We start from the raw sequence: 17,308 nt of genomic DNA, 5'->3' as shown, positions 1-17,308 counted from the left end.
TTAGGATGGCACAGCTCGTGAGAGGCAGCCTGCTGCTACGGGTCTCCTAAGCATTATCTTGTGTGTTTCTCTCAATAATGGGATGCCGTGTTGCCATCCATGTTACAGAGGAGGAGCCAAAGCTCATCGAGGTGTGGTGGCTCATGCAGGGATATGCCACATAAGAGCTGGCCGGCCAGAGACCGGTCTTCAGGTTTCCTTTCTCCTCCCTCAATTTCTTTTCTCCTTTCTCTTCCTTTTTTCCCCCTTTCTCCTCCTGGCTCTTCTCACCTTCCATTCTCCCCTCTTCTCTTTTCTTCCTCCTCCTCCCCTTGCCCACCGTCTTCCACTCTATTTCATCCTCTGCCTCTTGAACACCAGAATCCATGGGCCATGGCTGTCCTCCTTCCCTTGAGTGATCCAGTGACCATCCCCAACTGTGATCTATCTTGCTTTCTAGGCTCTGCAAGAGGAAATCGCCATCTCTGGTTGCAAGATGAGGCTGAGCTACCTGAGCAGCCGCACCCCAGGCTACAAATCTGTCCTGAGGATCAGCCTCACCCACCCCACCATCCCCTTTAACCTCATGAAGGTCCACCTCATGGTGGTGGTGGAGGGCCGCCTCTTCAGGAAGTGGTTTGCTGCAGCTCCCAACCTGTCCTACTATTTCATGTGGGACAAGACAGACGTCTACAACCAGAAGGTGCTTGGGCTCTCAGAAGCCTTCGGTAAGCCGCCTGCTGCAGAACGCCCCCGCCTCCCCCCAGAGTGACTCTTGTCACCTTCTTGACTATTTTTTCCTCCCTTCTTCTCAGATCAAAAAAAGTCTTAATTGCCCTTTAAGGCCTCTCAGTGACCATCCATGACATTGAAGAATGTATTGAAAGACCTAAATGTGGGAAATTCCACATTAAAAATGGCTACAAAACCCAAACAGCCCTCAAAAAGCACTGTGATGAGCTAAAAGATGCCGTGTGCCACAAAGGCCCAGCCTGTGGGCTTTGCCTGGCCACCCCACAGCCATCCTGCCTCAACCTAACCCTTAAAGAAGGGGAGCCAAGAAACTGGGCTGCTTCCACATTTTGAGGCACAGGAACTAAGATAGTCCCTTCATCAGAAAGGCATTTTGGGCCTCATGACTTTATTCCCAATCAGAGAAGTTGTTTTTCTGTCATTATTATTGCTGTCTGTTTGTCAATATAAAGCAGAAGCTGGTTCTGGCCTTACCTAGCAGCCCCACTGAGAGCTTGAGCTTCCAGCGGCAGGCTATACTTCTTCCAGCTTCTGGGTCAGTGTAGGGTCCCAGAAAGGGCTCAGAGCGGGTCATTAGCAGTCCTAACACTCAGGGCTGATCCTCCAAGCCCTTAGGGAGTAACTTCTCACCTTGAACCATACTCCAGTCTCATTCCCTTTGCCTAGCCAAGGTAGGATAAGGAAACAGAGAAGCCATGTTGTGTTTAGAAAGGAATAAAGGGAAGGTAGGAAGGAGGGAGGACAGAAGGGAAGGCAGGAGCATGAAGTACATAAGAGACTGTCCCAAGCACCAGCTCTGGGCAAGATGCCCCCCTGTGCATTAGCATCCAGTGAATCCTTACAACTGCCTCCCCAGTCAGAAATCCTGTATGAGGAGGCTGAAACCAGAGAAGTGAGGTGACTTCCCAAGGAGCCACAGCTGGTAATGAGCAGAGCTAGATTTATTCCAGGTCTTCACTACAGTTTGCATTCCCACCTGTCCCACAAAGGAACACTGGGAGCAAACATGGCATCTTTCACTCTTCGCAGTCCCGTTTGTAGATCACGCCACATCTATTGTCTTTTCAGGAAAAAAAAAAAACATCTTTCAGTTGAAATGATCATATTTAGTACTCACAGTCAATTAAAAAAGAAGGGTCTGCACAGTGAAATTTCAGGCATGGGCTCACTTTTCTGAGGTCACAGGTGAACAGTAGGAGGTACTGTGACTCGGGGTCATAGGGAAGAGGTGACAGGGACATCGCCAGCCTGTTCCCCATTACCATAGTTGGTCAGCCATCTTTATGGTACATACAAGAAACTGTAAGGGGCTGCCCAGTTGTTAATTCCTGTCTTAAACATAAGGTAGGAAATTGTCCACTGGAAAATAGTGCCTATTCAGAAAGACACTTGGAAGAAATAACATTTCTGTCTCTGCTGGTTTCCTTCACAAGGACACCGACAGGGCCTTTACACACCCAGACTCAAGGAGCCTGCTGTACTTAGCCTTCATCCCAAGTACCTACTGAGGGGCCTGGATTTATGAAACAAAAGTTAAGCCAAAGCATTTGCAAGTTTGGAAAGCTTGAAGCAACTTTTGGCTTCCAAAGTTCCCCAACTGAGCTTATTTTCCATGTATTCATTACAAACAAGTCCAGATTTCTTCCCTGTAAAAATTTGGGAAATAGACAAAGATAGAAAAAGTCATGTGATCCCATGAATAAATACAACTACTTTTTAATATTTGAATTTGCTTTCTTTATTCTTGTGTATCTTTATTTTCTTGGCACACATAGATTACTGAAGAAGGCCAGTCTTTTTAAGTGAGCATTACTCCACGAGCGTCCCCATGTCACCATGTGTCTTCACAGGCATAGTTTCCATGGGCTGTGTAATATTCCTGGATTGGACATGCGTAGGTTTGCTCAGTCCCTCACCTCTTTCAGACCTTTAGATTAATTCAAATTTCCAACATTATAAATAATGCTGCAGTGAAGACATTTGTGCATAAAGTATTTTCCTTATTGAAAATGACTTCCCTGGAATTGATTCACCATGGTCTTTTGACAGTATTCAGTACATTTGTTTAACTTTCCCAGTCGTGTTCAACTGTTCATCAAAAAGGAAAAAAGATTTTGAAAACTTGGCATCACTATGTCAGTATTGGATCAGTATTTCACATAGTTCTATTTCCCAGGTTAGAAACATGATCCTTTTTGTCATTGTTGTCTCCTCCTCCTCCCCCCTCCTCCTCTTCTCCTTCCTCCTTATCCTCCTCCTCTTCTTCCTCCTCCTCTCCCTCCTCCTTATCCTCCTCCTCTCCCTCCTCCTCCTCTTCCTCCTCCTCCTCTTCCTCCTCTTCCTCCTTCTCTTCCTCTCCCTCCTCCTCCTCCTCCTCTTCCTCCTCCTCCTTCTGCAAAAGACAAGCAGAGGGCCTTGCCTACAAGTCTAAAGACCAAAGAGGGACTTTGCTCACCCATGCATTTTGCTCGTTTTGGTCCCTACAGTTTCTGTGGGTTATGAGTACGAATCCTGCCCAGATCTGATCCTATGGGAAAAAAGAACAGCAGTGCTGCAGGGCTATGAAATCGATGCATCCAAGCTTGGAGGATGGAGCCTGGATAAACATCATGCCCTCAACATCCAAAGTGGTGAGTGGAATAATAGAATTCCTTGAGCCAGGCCAGGTTGTCACCTTGCGTCCTATTCCCTGGGCCCTCCAAAGAAAAAAGTACACACTTTGAATTACATGGGTTCCTGTGCAATCAGTTCAACAGAAAGCTCAGTCAACAAATATTGCTTGGGTACCTGCTCTCAGCCTATCACTGTGCTAGGCACCAGGGATACAGAAATAAGAGGCTTCAAGACTTTACATGGTCAGAGACAAATACTCACCAGGTAGTTGCATTGCTGTGCACTGGCCATGCCATCACAGTGGGAGGTGCAGGACACCATGGAAGCACACGAAGAACACAGCACTTGGTGATTCAGGGCATCCCTGGGGAGAAGATCCCTGGCCTGAGTCTCAGAGGTCTGCAAGATAACTCTGGGTCTCAAAAAGGTGAACATTCCAGCAGAGGGCACAGTACCTGTGGAAGAGCTGAAGCCTCCAAGAAGAGTACTTGGAGAGAAGAAGGTCCACTGTGATTTGAGCAGAGAATGAGATGAAGGAAAGAGTAGCCAAAGCCAAAGCTGGGGGCTGAGCAGCTGGAGCCCAGGGTAGATTAGGACTTTGGACTTCAACCAGAGGCAAATGTCAAGCCTCTGAGAGGTTTCAAGCAGGCAAGTGCCATGATCACATCTGCACTTCCAATAATAACTCAATCCGACTCTTTCAGGGTAGGACAACTAAACATGGTAACCCTGTCACGTACCTTCTGCTGAAAAGTACAGTGCATGCCTGTCAAAACCACAGCATGTTTTAAGGAGAAGTTGACAAACTAATTATAAAATTTATAATGAAATGAAGGTTTATAAATAGCTAAGGCAATCTTTAAAATAAGAACACAGAAAATGAGTTTACCAGGTATTAAGTTAAACTAGAAAACGGTAACATCTAAAACTGTGTGGTGTTGGCACAGAAACAGGTAAATGGAGCCCACAGAGCTGAGGCAGGAATTCATTAGCTGATCTGTGAGTGGTGATTAAAATTAGCCTTGGCCACATGTGTCAGAAAAGCCAAAATAGGGCTCAGCGGTAGAGGTCTCACCTAGCATATGTGAGGCACTGGGTTCAATCCTCAGAACCACATAAAAATAAAAAATAAAGAAAAGCCAAAATAGGACTGGAGTTGTGGCTCAGAGGTAGAGCACTCGCCTAGCATATGTGAGGCACTGAGTTCGATCCTCACCTTTCTAGTTCACCTTTCAGGAAAGGATTTCCTGAAACCTAAAAAAGCACCAACTTTAAAGTGGAAAAGCAATTCATTCGACGACATCAAAAATTGAAGCAATCCATTTGATAGCTTTGGCAAAGCTAACAAGTGGCAGCTTGAGAGAAGATTCGTGTGACCCATAAAAGCCAAAACCCTCTCAGGCTGCAGGCTGTAAGGCAAGAGGTAGCCAGTTTGGAAGCTGTGACAATAAGCAGGTGGGGGAAGAATGATCTGGAATGAAAACAACATAAGTTGGGAGGAAGCTTCCCAGTCACTGAGGTCAATCTCCCCATTGGGCTGCAGGGCAGTTAAAGTGTGGAGACTGTGCAAGATCTGTGATCAGCTGGTTAGGAGCAGAACCAGGCACAAACTCCAGTCTCCTGGGAGCACCTCATTCATCTCTATAAATATGTGCCAGTGTCTACTCCATGTCAGGCTTTGTTCTTGGCCCTGGGGCTACAGAAGGGAAAAAAAGACATACTGTCCACACTTGAAATGGTTCTGATAGAAAGGGAGAAAGACACCTAGCAATTAGAATCCACACGGTCACAGAGGTGTGATCAGGGCGCAGGAGCCATGTGCAGCCCATTTGCGAGTCAGGGTAGCTGAACAATCAGGAGCTGAACTCTAGGGCTCGTCCACTTCTCATCTGTGTGGCCCTGAGTGAGCTGCCTGCTCTATTCCCTCTGTACAATAGTGATCTTATCAGTGCCTTCATACGGGTTATGATGACAATGAGGTCAGTGAAACAGTGTGGCCTGCTCAGTCCTTCTGGGTTTCACTGTGGGTGAGGCACAGCCTTGAGAGGTGAGTTGGGAAGTGGTTGACAGAGACTGGGGACCTTGCAAAATCAGGTGACTGTGGCTGACCATAGGAAGAAGGACCCACCTCCTGCTCCCAGATGATTCTGTTCTTCTCTTCTTGTCCCAGGAATCCTGCACAAAGGGAATGGGGAAAACCAGTTTGTGTCTCAGCAGCCACCAGTCATTGGCAGCATCATGGGCAATGGGCGCCGGAGAAGCATCTCCTGCCCCAGCTGCAATGGCTTTGCAGATGGCAACAAGCTCCTGGCCCCCGTGGCCCTCACCTGTGGCTCTGATGGAAGCCTCTATGTGGGTGACTTCAACTACATCCGTAGGATCTTCCCCTCTGGAAATGTCACCAACATCCTGGAGCTGAGGTATGTAAGGCGGTGCCTTCTCTAAGTTCCTGATAACATCCCCTTGCCATCCTAGGGTCCAGCTACATTATCCACTGATCCAGAGAACTGGGACCGACAGTGCCATCCATGTCTGTCAGAATCTGACTTTTCACTCTCCAGATCAACCAGGTGCTGCCTCCCTCGGTGCACTGTGAAGACAAACCACCCTGGGAACAGGGAGATGTCCTTGGCATCCAGGTGACATGGAAGGCTGCTGGCAGACTTCTGGGTGCCATTGAGCCTTTTTGCTCCCTAGTACTAAACTGATTAAAATTAGTCACACAAGTCTCTTTTGTAAAATCAAGGGATGGATGGCATATGCCATGAGGCCCCTATGGCCATGTGCCCAAGTTTGACCCTATTTACTTAGCACTCATCAGAGTTCGCAGCAGTTCCCTTTGATTGGCCAGTACTGAGACAAGGCCCCACAGGCCTGACCCAGGCAGGGCCTTTCTGCTCCTCAGGTGCTGCAGAACCAGCTGGGCCACCCTTTTCCCCTCCTTCCATGAGGGCTGGTGCACAGCACAGCTACAGCTCAGGGAGGCCTCCGTGTTTTGCATTGTTTCTCTGTTTCCTGAGCCAGATCACTTTAGAACCAAAGCACTGTGGGCTCTGGGGCTATGGAGAAGCTGTGCTTTAGAAACAGAGGAGTCCCACCCACCCTACAGGAGAAATGACACCAAGTTCCTTCACAATTATTTTAGGGAATGGGACCCATCTGTCTCCTGGGCAAGGGTCTACATGAGCAGGACAGACCCTTGAACTTGAAAGCCTTTCTCCAATGCAGGCAGGGGAAAGTTGGGCTCCTACTGTTTGCCACATGTAACAGTTCTGTGAGGTTTTTATTATTATTACCCTTTAATAAGTGGGAAAGAGGAGGCCCAGGGAATTTAAAGTGCCTATCCAAGGTCCAGCTTCTAGAATGGCAGACCCAAATCCAGAAGGCCATTACCCAGTTCTGCCTCACCAAAGAATTGTCATCCAACCCAATGAGGACTACTTTGTCTTAATGCCTTATAAATATTCTCTGCTTGAAAGAATCTCATTCTACAGCACATGTGTGAGACGGAGGGCAAAGCTTGCTGGCTCCCTGACAGCCTCCTGGCACTAAGAGAAGTGTTAGCATCTGCCCCCACACACAGAGACAAAAGATGGAAGCTCATATGTGCAGGCCCATAGGAAATCATACATCAGGCTGATGAGAAGTAGGCCTCCAATGGAGTATTCTCTGCCTTTCTTCTGTTATGAGGTTGACTGGCATAGATATCTGTCAAGACAGAAGAAATTCTGAATGTATTGATTTACTCAGCTACATATATGTACTATAATGGAGAGAGCCAAGGACCAGGGGGTTGCCTCACCTTGGCAGAGAAGCTGTACGATTTTGGACCAAACACTTAACCTCGTTGGGCCTCCACTTTTATATATTTTAAATAAGTGATATCATATCCCTGCCTCCTTCCCACCACTGTTGTGAGTATCATGTGAGACAGTGAGTAAATAGGGTAGGGAGGAGTAAATGTAGTTTGGAAAGAAAACTAAGTTAATCATTATATCATTGTCTTGATATATGTTCCTCCAATCATTTCCCCCAGGCCTGTTTCTCTATGCCATGCCCTCCCTTCTAAATATAGCATATCTCCAATTCTGTTTCCTATTGTGAGTAGGTTTCCCACATTTTGATAACTCTTTGTAGGGAAGTGAGGATGTAGAGACAGAGCAGCGAGCCTGTGTATCACTGGGAATGCGTCTATACGGGGAAGGGAAGCGACTGTTCCAGTCTGTGTCTTAGCTCGTTAAGGCAGCGGAATGTGTCATGCTAGTCCTCTTTCCGGAGTCAGCAGTGGGGGTGAGGTGGAACCGTGCCTCCTCTGTGAAATGTAGCTGCTTGTAAGTGAACTCACTGACAAGTAATATCCAATATAAAATATATCAGTGTCATAGCTGCTAAGTCTTTATTTATTACAGTATTGTACAGTAGCATTGCTGTCAAGTTTTCAGGCCGCTAATAATGCTTCTAACCCTGCTGCTAACACCTCATTCTTTCTTCTATTCCCTGCTCTCCTGTCTTCTGTCAGAAATAAAGATTTCAGACATAGGTAAGCCAACCAGTGGAGAATTCCCTGTCTCTCCCCTGCCTTGTTGCATGTTGTATGGTAAGCTACACATGTCAATTTCAGATGGCTCAATGGCAAAGGAATCCTGGGTGATTGGAACGGATTGGGGATAATCAGTGGCAATAAGAGGAAGTCATTAATAATGGTGGCGGTGGGTGGCAAGAGCCTGAACTCTTTGAATCCATGGCAAAGTGAGGTGGTTATCCTATAGTCTGAGGACATGACAGATAGAAGCAACAGGAGAAAGAATTTAAACCATGACATGGTAATTTGAATGCCATAGTCTGCTTAATTCTCAGCATAAATGAGGATATCACTCAGACTGTGCCAAGTGACTGATGGTCATGATGGAAAATTCTGAAAACACATTGATCAGGTGAGGAATCTGAAATTTACACTTCTATGGACATTCCAGGTACCATGGCTTTTGGATCATCCCTGTGATCAATCCACTGATATCATCTAGCAAAGATTGAGCAGGCCACAGGGAATGTATTCAGAGGACAATCCCCAGATAGGAACTTTGTCACAGAATAGGCTTGTCATAGACTCAGAGTGGCAGTACAGCCAGCAGGAGTGAGTCTAGCCAGACACAAAGCAAAGTGATACCTGTCATTGTGGCCTTAGTCTACCCCCTAACAGAGTTCCCTGCCCTGCACACATTAGGGTGACTTGAAAACTAACCACAAGCAGATAGAGCTCTGGTTCAGACAGCCACAGAGGTGGTGCTGAGCTAACCACATGTAGTTTAGTTCAACATGGTGCATGGGTGGTGCTAAGTTGGGATAAAAGAAAGTCTTTGAGATGATGAACAGAGCCAGACAGACCCTAGTTCAATAATTGGATCCATTTCTATATAAGTAGATATTTTATATAATAATTGTATGTATTCTTTTAAAATAATAATAATTAACATGAATAGAGCTTTCACTGTATAGCTGAAAGAGTAGCATTTTGTCCCCAAACCATCTGTGAGGTGCATCCCTGTGAGTACATCCAATGTACAGAGGAGAAAACTGAAGCTCCCCAACTGGGTGGTCTTGAAAGAATTACCTCATTTCTTGAAGTTCTCATTTCTAAATTGAGGTTATTAAAATCTCCCTCAAAGGGTTGGTGTAAGAGTCACAAAGGATGGGGGTTGGGGGCATAGCTCAGTTGGTAGAGTGCTTGCCTTGCATGCATAAGGCCCTGGGTTCAATCCCCAGCACCACACACACACACACACACACACACACACACACACACACACAAAGAGTCACAAGGGATGTTTACAAAGTATAGAACATTTTCAGGCATAAGGAGGTGCTCAAAAAATGGTCATCATAGCAGTAATGATGATAACAATAACAAGATACATACATTGTTAGAATTACTAATATATTATAACTTATAATTAAATGATGATATTATGATGATACAATGGTATCATATTATATGGTGATGATTGTGATGCCTCCATGTTTCCCAAAAAGGAACTGAGTTCTCTTACACCCAAAGACACATGTCTTAAAATTAAACAGGAAGTGGGAACCAAAGTCAAAAAGAAGAAACACGTCTGATTGTACCTCAGAGTGGACTTGATTTCATGGCAGCAGAGCAAATAAATAGGAAAACATAGAACTACATTTAGGATTTGCATTATCAGAAACAGAAAATATGTTCACATCTCAGAGGAGAAATGTTTTTCCTCACACTGAAATCTGAGCTATTCCATGAGATTTGAATGGAGGATACTGAATTACACATTGCTCTCAACTTCAGTTTTGCAGAACAAAAGTACATTTCCCATAAATATCTTGGATTAAAACATAGCATTTCACACTGAAGCATCAGTCCATGGTGGTAGCTGGCTGGAGAACAACTGAGACACAGGTGACAAGCTAGGAAATTGGGGGCCATATGGCCTTGGGCTGATCACCCAGCCTTTCTGATTTCTAGTCTCATCCTCTATAAATTCAAAGAGCAGTGGTTGGAGTCTCTTTTATTTATGATCTTCAGTGACCTTTTGATATTTCCATTGTATGATTTCAAAACTGGGTTCTTTCCCTCTTTCAATTCATTGTTTTCTAGGTGCTAAAAACTATTTCTAAAGTGAGCCAAAGTGGAAGGGAAAGGGAACCATTTTGTGTGTTCCAGTTTTCCTAAGTCTATCAGGAAACAGAAAACCCGGTTTCAATAGTGATACCTGAAGATTGGCAAATCCCTTCTGCTCTCTAGACCTCAGTGTACCCCTCAGTAAATATTGAGATAGATTAAATTCTAGAATTTTGTCCTCTAGAAATTTGTCCTCCAGTAGCTGCCTCAGCTGCTCTCAGTAATAGCATTTGGCTGCATAGGGGTGACATCAGCTATGCATACGAGTGTGCACTCCCCAGGACGGGCTTATCTCTGCCTTTGGCTGTTTGGCCTCAGGCTCGGCATGTCCAGGACAAAGACCCATAATCCTTTGGGCATCTTCCTCTTTGGACCCCTTTAGGGAACAAGAATCCTTGCCTCTTTTCAGATCTCTTCCCTAGGTCCCTGAGGAATGCTCAAAGCCTCTTGTTAGAAATACACTTGAACTCAAGTCTCCCTTAAACCTAGCTGCATGTATTAACTCAACAGAACCTTTAAGTGCCCAGAAATAGGTTGTGCAGGACAATATTGCATCTCCATACTTAGCTTTTCCATTATGCACCAACATAAGTATTCTGGAGGCTTTGCCAAGGTGACCAGCTTTGCCATTCATTGAGCATTTCTCTCTCTTTCTCTTTTTTTAATATATCTGGAACTATGCACAGAAATTTATATCCTTCATGCAATTTATATCCTCAGAATCATCCTTTGAAGTTTATATTTTCTCAGATGAAAAAACTGAGGCTCAAAGTAGCAACATGCTTTGCCCAAGGTCACTTCATCAAGTGGGTAGTGGAACTGTATTTATCTGTGTGGCTTTAATACTCAAACCCTTCCCACTAATTCTAAGAACCAGTGCAACAGGTCCTGCCAACTTGCCACCTGATATGGTTGAAGGGCGCTCCTGTATATGATGCAGACCTCACTCTGAGACAAAAAGAGAATTCTCACTTATAAGCTGGGATTAGATTACTTTTTGTCACAAAACACTCCTGAGTTCTTACCTCCTGCTAGGAACTTTCCTGCAGCTTCCAGAAAGATGGTAGAGTAAGATCTGACTTCAGCTCATTAACTTCAAGAGTGGTACCCTAAAGACCTCTACGTTTTTAGGTCACTTCCAGAGGGGCCAAGGTTATGTTTGAGGAACTAGGAAAGAATGCGTGTCCTTAGAGACTCCTGCAGCAAACTTTGGAAGTAGGTCTATGATATGATTCTGTGCCAACCTTGCTCAGGATACCGGGAATCAGAATGGATCATACATGGTCCCTGTCCAGGAAATGCTCTCTGTCCACAGAACCAGGCCATCTTCCATCACGTGCCCTGAAACCATTTGTGGTTTATGGAACGTTCCAAGGCCTTGCTACTCAAAAGTACAGGCAACCAACACCAGTATGCTTTGAGAACTGATCAGAAATGCAGACTCTCAAGTTCTACACCCCAGAATCACTAAACTACAATCCACATTGTAGCAAAATCTCCAAGAAATTCATATGCACATTGAAGTTTGAAAAGTACTTCTCAAAAGCCACGGTTCCCAAGTCTGCCTGTGCCTTGTGGTCACCTGGAAAGATCTCAAAGGTAGATGGCCAGGCCCTTTAGTCACTATAGGCAAGGCTTTTTTTTTAAGCTGTATTTAGAATCATCGAACTCAGATCATCAGCAGTGAGTGTTTCCTACATACCCTTAAGCCAGGGAGGCAGATATTCATTCATTCATTCTCTCGTGAACTCAGCAGAACTGTCCAGAGCATTCACTCCACATCAGCCAAATGAGAAGCACAGGGAACTTAAAGTCAATCTCTGCCCAGAAAGAGTTCAAGATTTTACTGAGAAGGCAGACAACTGAGCCGAAGTGCCTTAAGGCACTACAGATAACTAAAAGTGTAATCTGCTGAGGCTCTGGAGACACAGAGGAATGGCCCCTTCAGGAGTGGAAGAAGTGGGGGTCCAGGAATGGTATTTCAGATGAGGTGGTGCGAGGGCTGAGTCTCTGGATATGGGCAAGAATGAGGTGAATGAGGGCTGTGGAGCTTTGTAGTCCCTGGGCAGCAGTGTGAGGAAGCAGAAAGAACACAGACTTTGGAGTCAAGCAGAGCTGGGTTGAAATGCCCTTAGCAGTTTGTGGTCCTGGTCAAGTCACTGCACCTCTTCTAACTTCAGTTTTCTGAAATAAGGAAAAAAAAAGTTCCTACCTTTCACAATAATTGTGAGAAAATGAGGTCATGCAGGTCAAGTGGTAGCACAGTGTCTGAGACAGAGTCAGCATCCATTGGTGGTGTCAGGTACATTGGTATCCATGGGTATCATGTCTGTGGCTCTGTCCTGCCACCTGGTGAAAGTCCAGGTGGGCATCACAGACACAGGGACAAAGTCCAGGTGGGCATCATGGACACAGGGGTTGCTCCCTGTGCTAGGTAGCATGAGGAAGAAATAACTCCGAGAAGTTCAAAGAGCACAACAAGCTGGAAATGACTATTAATAATTTCACATAATCCCCTGACAAACCTGTGAGCAAAATGGAGCAGGGACTTCATCATTTGACATCTGAGGGACCTACAACTTGACCTAGTTGGGGGACTTGCCCCAATTAAAACCTATTCTTTCTAAGTTCCCAACTAATATTCTTTCCCCCATGCTTAACTAACCACCAAACCACAAAAGAGGTGGCCACAGCTCTTACAGACTCTGAGATAATCCTGCCAGTGCCATCATCTTCTGGAAGTCACCCACATGAGAAATCTACACAAGTGACATTTCTCTGGGGCAGTGAGACACGAGCTGGAAACACAAGCTGGAAACTCAAGGGGCTAATCTAAGTGGACAGGGCCCCCACCAGATTCCCCTGGGGTCCATCTTCTGCGAAGATAGATAGCACCAGTTTATCCCGAGTGATGCACAAAGAAATGAAACAATCAGCCCGACTCCGAGCTGTCAACAGGCATGCTGGAAGATCAGGCTGCTCCGGCATTGCAGGGCAGGATCTAAGGTCACTGCACTTTATTTAGCCAGAATCAGTGTCATCGGGGAAGATTAAATCTGTGCTCCAGTATAGAGTAAGTCACAAGAGACATTTCAAGATAAATAGGACACCTGTGCTGTTACCACTGCCCCCAAATGAGAAGTAAAAGAAAAGCTAAGTAATTTGAATGCAAATACTACCTAAATAAGTGAAAGTGGAGATACCATCCATTAAATCAAGCAGCAGCTGTGATGAGCTAGAAGGCACCAAGCTGAACATTGGAAATACAGAAATGAACAAAATCTAGTCTCTAATGTAAGTACTAATGGCTGGGTCTGGGAGAGGACCCACAAATAAATAGCCATGACTATTACATTAAGTGTTGTGTAATCTAGATGCAGACCAGCATGGATCTCAGTGCACAGAGAAAAAAGGTTGGGGAAAGATTGCAAGAAAAGGTACCATCTGAGCTGACACCTGAAGAATGAGTAGAAAAGAGAAGGGGACAGAGCAGGAACAACAGGGACAAAGAGGCCTGAGGCTTGTGGGGTGTAGGGCATGTGTGAGGGAGAGCAGAGAGATGGAGCAGCCCAGCAGGAAGGGCCTGGGGTGCTTCTGGACTTCCTCTGTGAGACAGAAGGATCCTGGAAGGGAAAATGTGGAAATAACATGTTGGTATTTGGGCTAGATCAGGAGGCACAGCCTGGCTACAGGCAGAGAAACCTTGCCCTGGTTTCAGAAGGAGGTGATAGGACAGCTGGGTTAGGGATTCAGAGGAAGGATCACTGGAGAAAGTCATGTCATGTTAGACAAATTCATGGATAATAACCCTGGATCTGGATGCCTGGCTCTGTTAGAAGTAGCCAGTCCCCAAGGACACAACCCAAAGTAAGGGATATTTATGATGAACAGTCAGGTCCAGCTAAGACCCTCATTGACCCTCACCCCCAAATATTACTGTGCCCCAATCATTATATGTAATTCATAAACACCATTCTGTAAAATAAAATTTTGTTTTTCGAAAGGACCTAAAACCTACATGCTTATAAATGTACCATAGCCCTTATTCAACCTTTCTCATTCCCTCACTGCATCTTGAAGGGTGTGCAGTGGCCTCTCTCAGTATGTGCACTGAACATGGCCAAAGCCAGGCCATCCCATCTGAACAGAGAAAGATTCTTTTTAATCAGAAAATGCAGAAGAGGACACCAATATTGAGATGCAGTTTGAGGGCTGGGTGAATGACCAGGAATTGTAAATTAGCTTCCCAGGAGTAGAGAGTTCAAACTTTATTGTGCCCTAGACTTGAAAGAAGTTGGTTATCAGTACCAGTACCATGGAATAACAAAATTCAGGCTTTACAGGTGCTACCTATCTGGTAGTCATGTCTAATGCAAAAACAGACATAATCACTAGTAATTAAAATAACAATTATGATTCTGAGCACCTCCTGGGTGCTCAATACTTAACAATGCAAGTGCAAACGACATGGCATTTGTGATTTCAGGTAATTTTCCCAACACACCAGCAAGGTGGCTATAGCATTCCCATTGAACAGTTGAAGCAAACAAGGCTCAGCGGGCCAGACAACCTGCCCAAGCTTCAGAAACTGGACATCATAAAGCTAGACTTAAAACCCAGACTGATTTGATATCAAAGCCCGTGCATTTCGCCACCCTGTGGCTAGCGCGGTGCCTGGTCTCAAGGCTTCTACACAGTCTTTTCTTTCCTTTGTAACCTGAGCCTAGTCTTTGTGACTGATTTCTAGAAACATGCCCTCATTAGTGCTGCTCCTGTTCTGTTTCTTTTTCCTTGAGTTTTGCTGCAGATTTACAAACTAATCCTGCAACTCATTTGTATGTGGCTACAGGAGGGAGACTGCAGGGCTCCTGAGACAGGAGACAGTGTGGACGCCAACCAGGAGTCAGGTCCACTAGGGTCTCCCCTGTTCATCCCAAGATGAGAGTGAGAGCTGCTGTAAAAAATCCTATGGAGAAGGGCTACATCTTTGAACTCTTGGATTGTTTTTTAAAGTCACGGACCTTCATGTTTCTAGTTTGACTTAACAGGCCACCTCTGACAAGCCTCACTGATAGCCTTTTTAAGAAAATACGTATCAGCACCTGATACAGGCACTTATCAGCAAGAGGTTTCTGCATTAGTATCTGGGTGGGATGGATAGTTAGGCCAACCCCTAAGATTGAAAAATTGAGGAACCATCCCCCAAAGTAGAGACATCATTCCCCCAAGACTATTTTTTGGCTTGGATTCAAAAAGGCCAGGGACACATCTCAAGCTACCTGACAGAGAAGAAAGTGCTCACCACTGGCCGTGTCTTTGTTTTGCAGTCACAGCCCAGCGCATAAATACTACCTGACCACAGACCCCATGAGTGGGGCCATCTTCCTTTCTGATACCAACAGCCGGCGGGTCTTCAAGATCAAGTCCACCATGGTGGTGAAGGACCTTGTCAAGAACTCCGAGGTGGTGGCAGGGACTGGAGACCAGTGCCTCCCCTTTGATGACTCTCGCTGTGGGGATGGAGAGAAGGCTACAGAAGCCACACACACCAATCCCAGGGGTAAGGCCTTGCATTGGAATCACTCTCAGTGATGTTTATTGGGGCACTACCATTTCCGGGAGACCTACATGTTTATCATTGCAAAAAATTCTCGGAAAATACCAATAAATATACAGAGGAAGGTTAGGACTGTGATAATTCTACCTACCAGAAATATTCCCAGTTAATATTTCTTATCTGTTCTTTTCGCCTTTATTCTAAATGTTTGTATGTATATAATATTCACCAAAATCAAGTAAACAAGATGAGGTCACATTAAACAAACTATTTTTGTATCCTGCTTTTTCTCCCTAAATGATATATTAGGAGCTCTTTTCATGTCATTAAAGAGTCTTATGTGTCCTCATTTTTAATGGCCATATAGTATTCCTCCAAGTGGACGTTCCATCATGTATTTATCATGCTATTGGATACACATGCTCTCTCATGTTATTGTTACCAAAAGCACTAGTGTGTCATCTTGGCATATGTTCATGAGCTATGGGACAATTAACTGTAGGTCTCAGTTTGGAATCCTTCCAAAAGCTAAACTTCTAAATGCTCAGTTTCAGTATTTGTCATTCACTTATTGAACAAGTATGTACGAGTGTATAGAGCTATGAGGTTGCATAGATAAGTTCTTTGTAACAGAATAAATAAGACTTGGCTGTGAAGCACTCTGATGTGGGAGAGAGCGAGAAGTGTTCCCTGAGATGGAGGAAGATCTGTGCATGGGGGATCAGAGCTGGGAGAGAGCTTGGACCCTGGGAGTCTTTTTAGAAGGGAAGCCATCATCATTCAGATGTCCTGCAGTGGAGGTTTGTCTGTGGTGCCAGCCCCAGGGCCAATGACTCCGTGTCTCAGCTGCAGGGTCCTCATCAATAGAGTAGGGGTAACGATACCATCTGTGTAGACTTCCTAGGAATGGTCTAAGGGTCAAAATCAATGTATTTCACACAGTATCCTGTAAAAACATTATGAATGATTATATTAGAAGGCTGGGGTTCAAAGCAAAGCAGTAAACTCATGAAATCATGCATTCAAATCTAGGCTTTGTCATCCAGTAGCTGTGTGACTTTGGGCAAGTTGTCTAATCTCTCTGAACCTCATTTTTCTCATTTATGTAACGAGGATATAATACAGTTATAGTACAGATTAAATATCATCAGGAAGATAAATGCTTAGCATAGCAGCATCGGGCACATAGTAAACATTGCATAAATGGTGACTCCTATAACTATTGTTATATTGTATTACAATGCATTATGTCACCTCCCATGGTATACCCTCATAGCATATTATCTCTACCGCATGGCTAGAGTGCTCAGGTGGTAACTGTGGGGTAAATATTGTGTCATCAATGGTTAATTTCCCTCTTAATTATGATTTGCTGTATGAACAAGCAGTGAAGAGGGGAGTGAGCACCAACCTTGCTCTTGGGGACCCTGCCTTAGGTTCCTCTCTGCTACTCACTGACTCTGGGACCTCCTCTTCTGGACCTCAGTTTTCCCGATAGTCCATGAGAGGTTAGCCTAATGATCCATCAGCCTCTCTCTGCTATGACACTCTGCTCTCTGAGAATTCAAAGTTTGTTCTTGAGATTTCTGTTCTGCGCAGGCGTCCCTCAGCGGCCCTGCACACTTGCATTCCCTCCCCCTCACACAGATGGAGTGGCAGTGCAATTGCCCAAAAGCCTGCAATTAACCTAGATAAAAATGACAGAGAGTGCCACAATATGCAGACACTTTGCAGTAGGGAGGAGAAAAGATGTC

General features: G+C 45.0%; 1 pseudogene; it reads left to right on the top strand.

Moving 5' to 3' along the window:
• The window catches only part of LOC143387209 (teneurin-4-like), a 266,697-nt pseudogene that overhangs the window by 209,402 nt on the left and 39,987 nt on the right, over positions 1-17,308 (top strand).

This window comes from Callospermophilus lateralis, unplaced genomic scaffold (genome assembly GCF_048772815.1).
Source record: "Callospermophilus lateralis isolate mCalLat2 unplaced genomic scaffold, mCalLat2.hap1 Scaffold_279, whole genome shotgun sequence".
NCBI classification, from domain to species: Eukaryota; Metazoa; Chordata; class Mammalia; order Rodentia; family Sciuridae; genus Callospermophilus; species Callospermophilus lateralis.
This window is presented reverse-complemented; position numbering and strand designations above follow the sequence as displayed.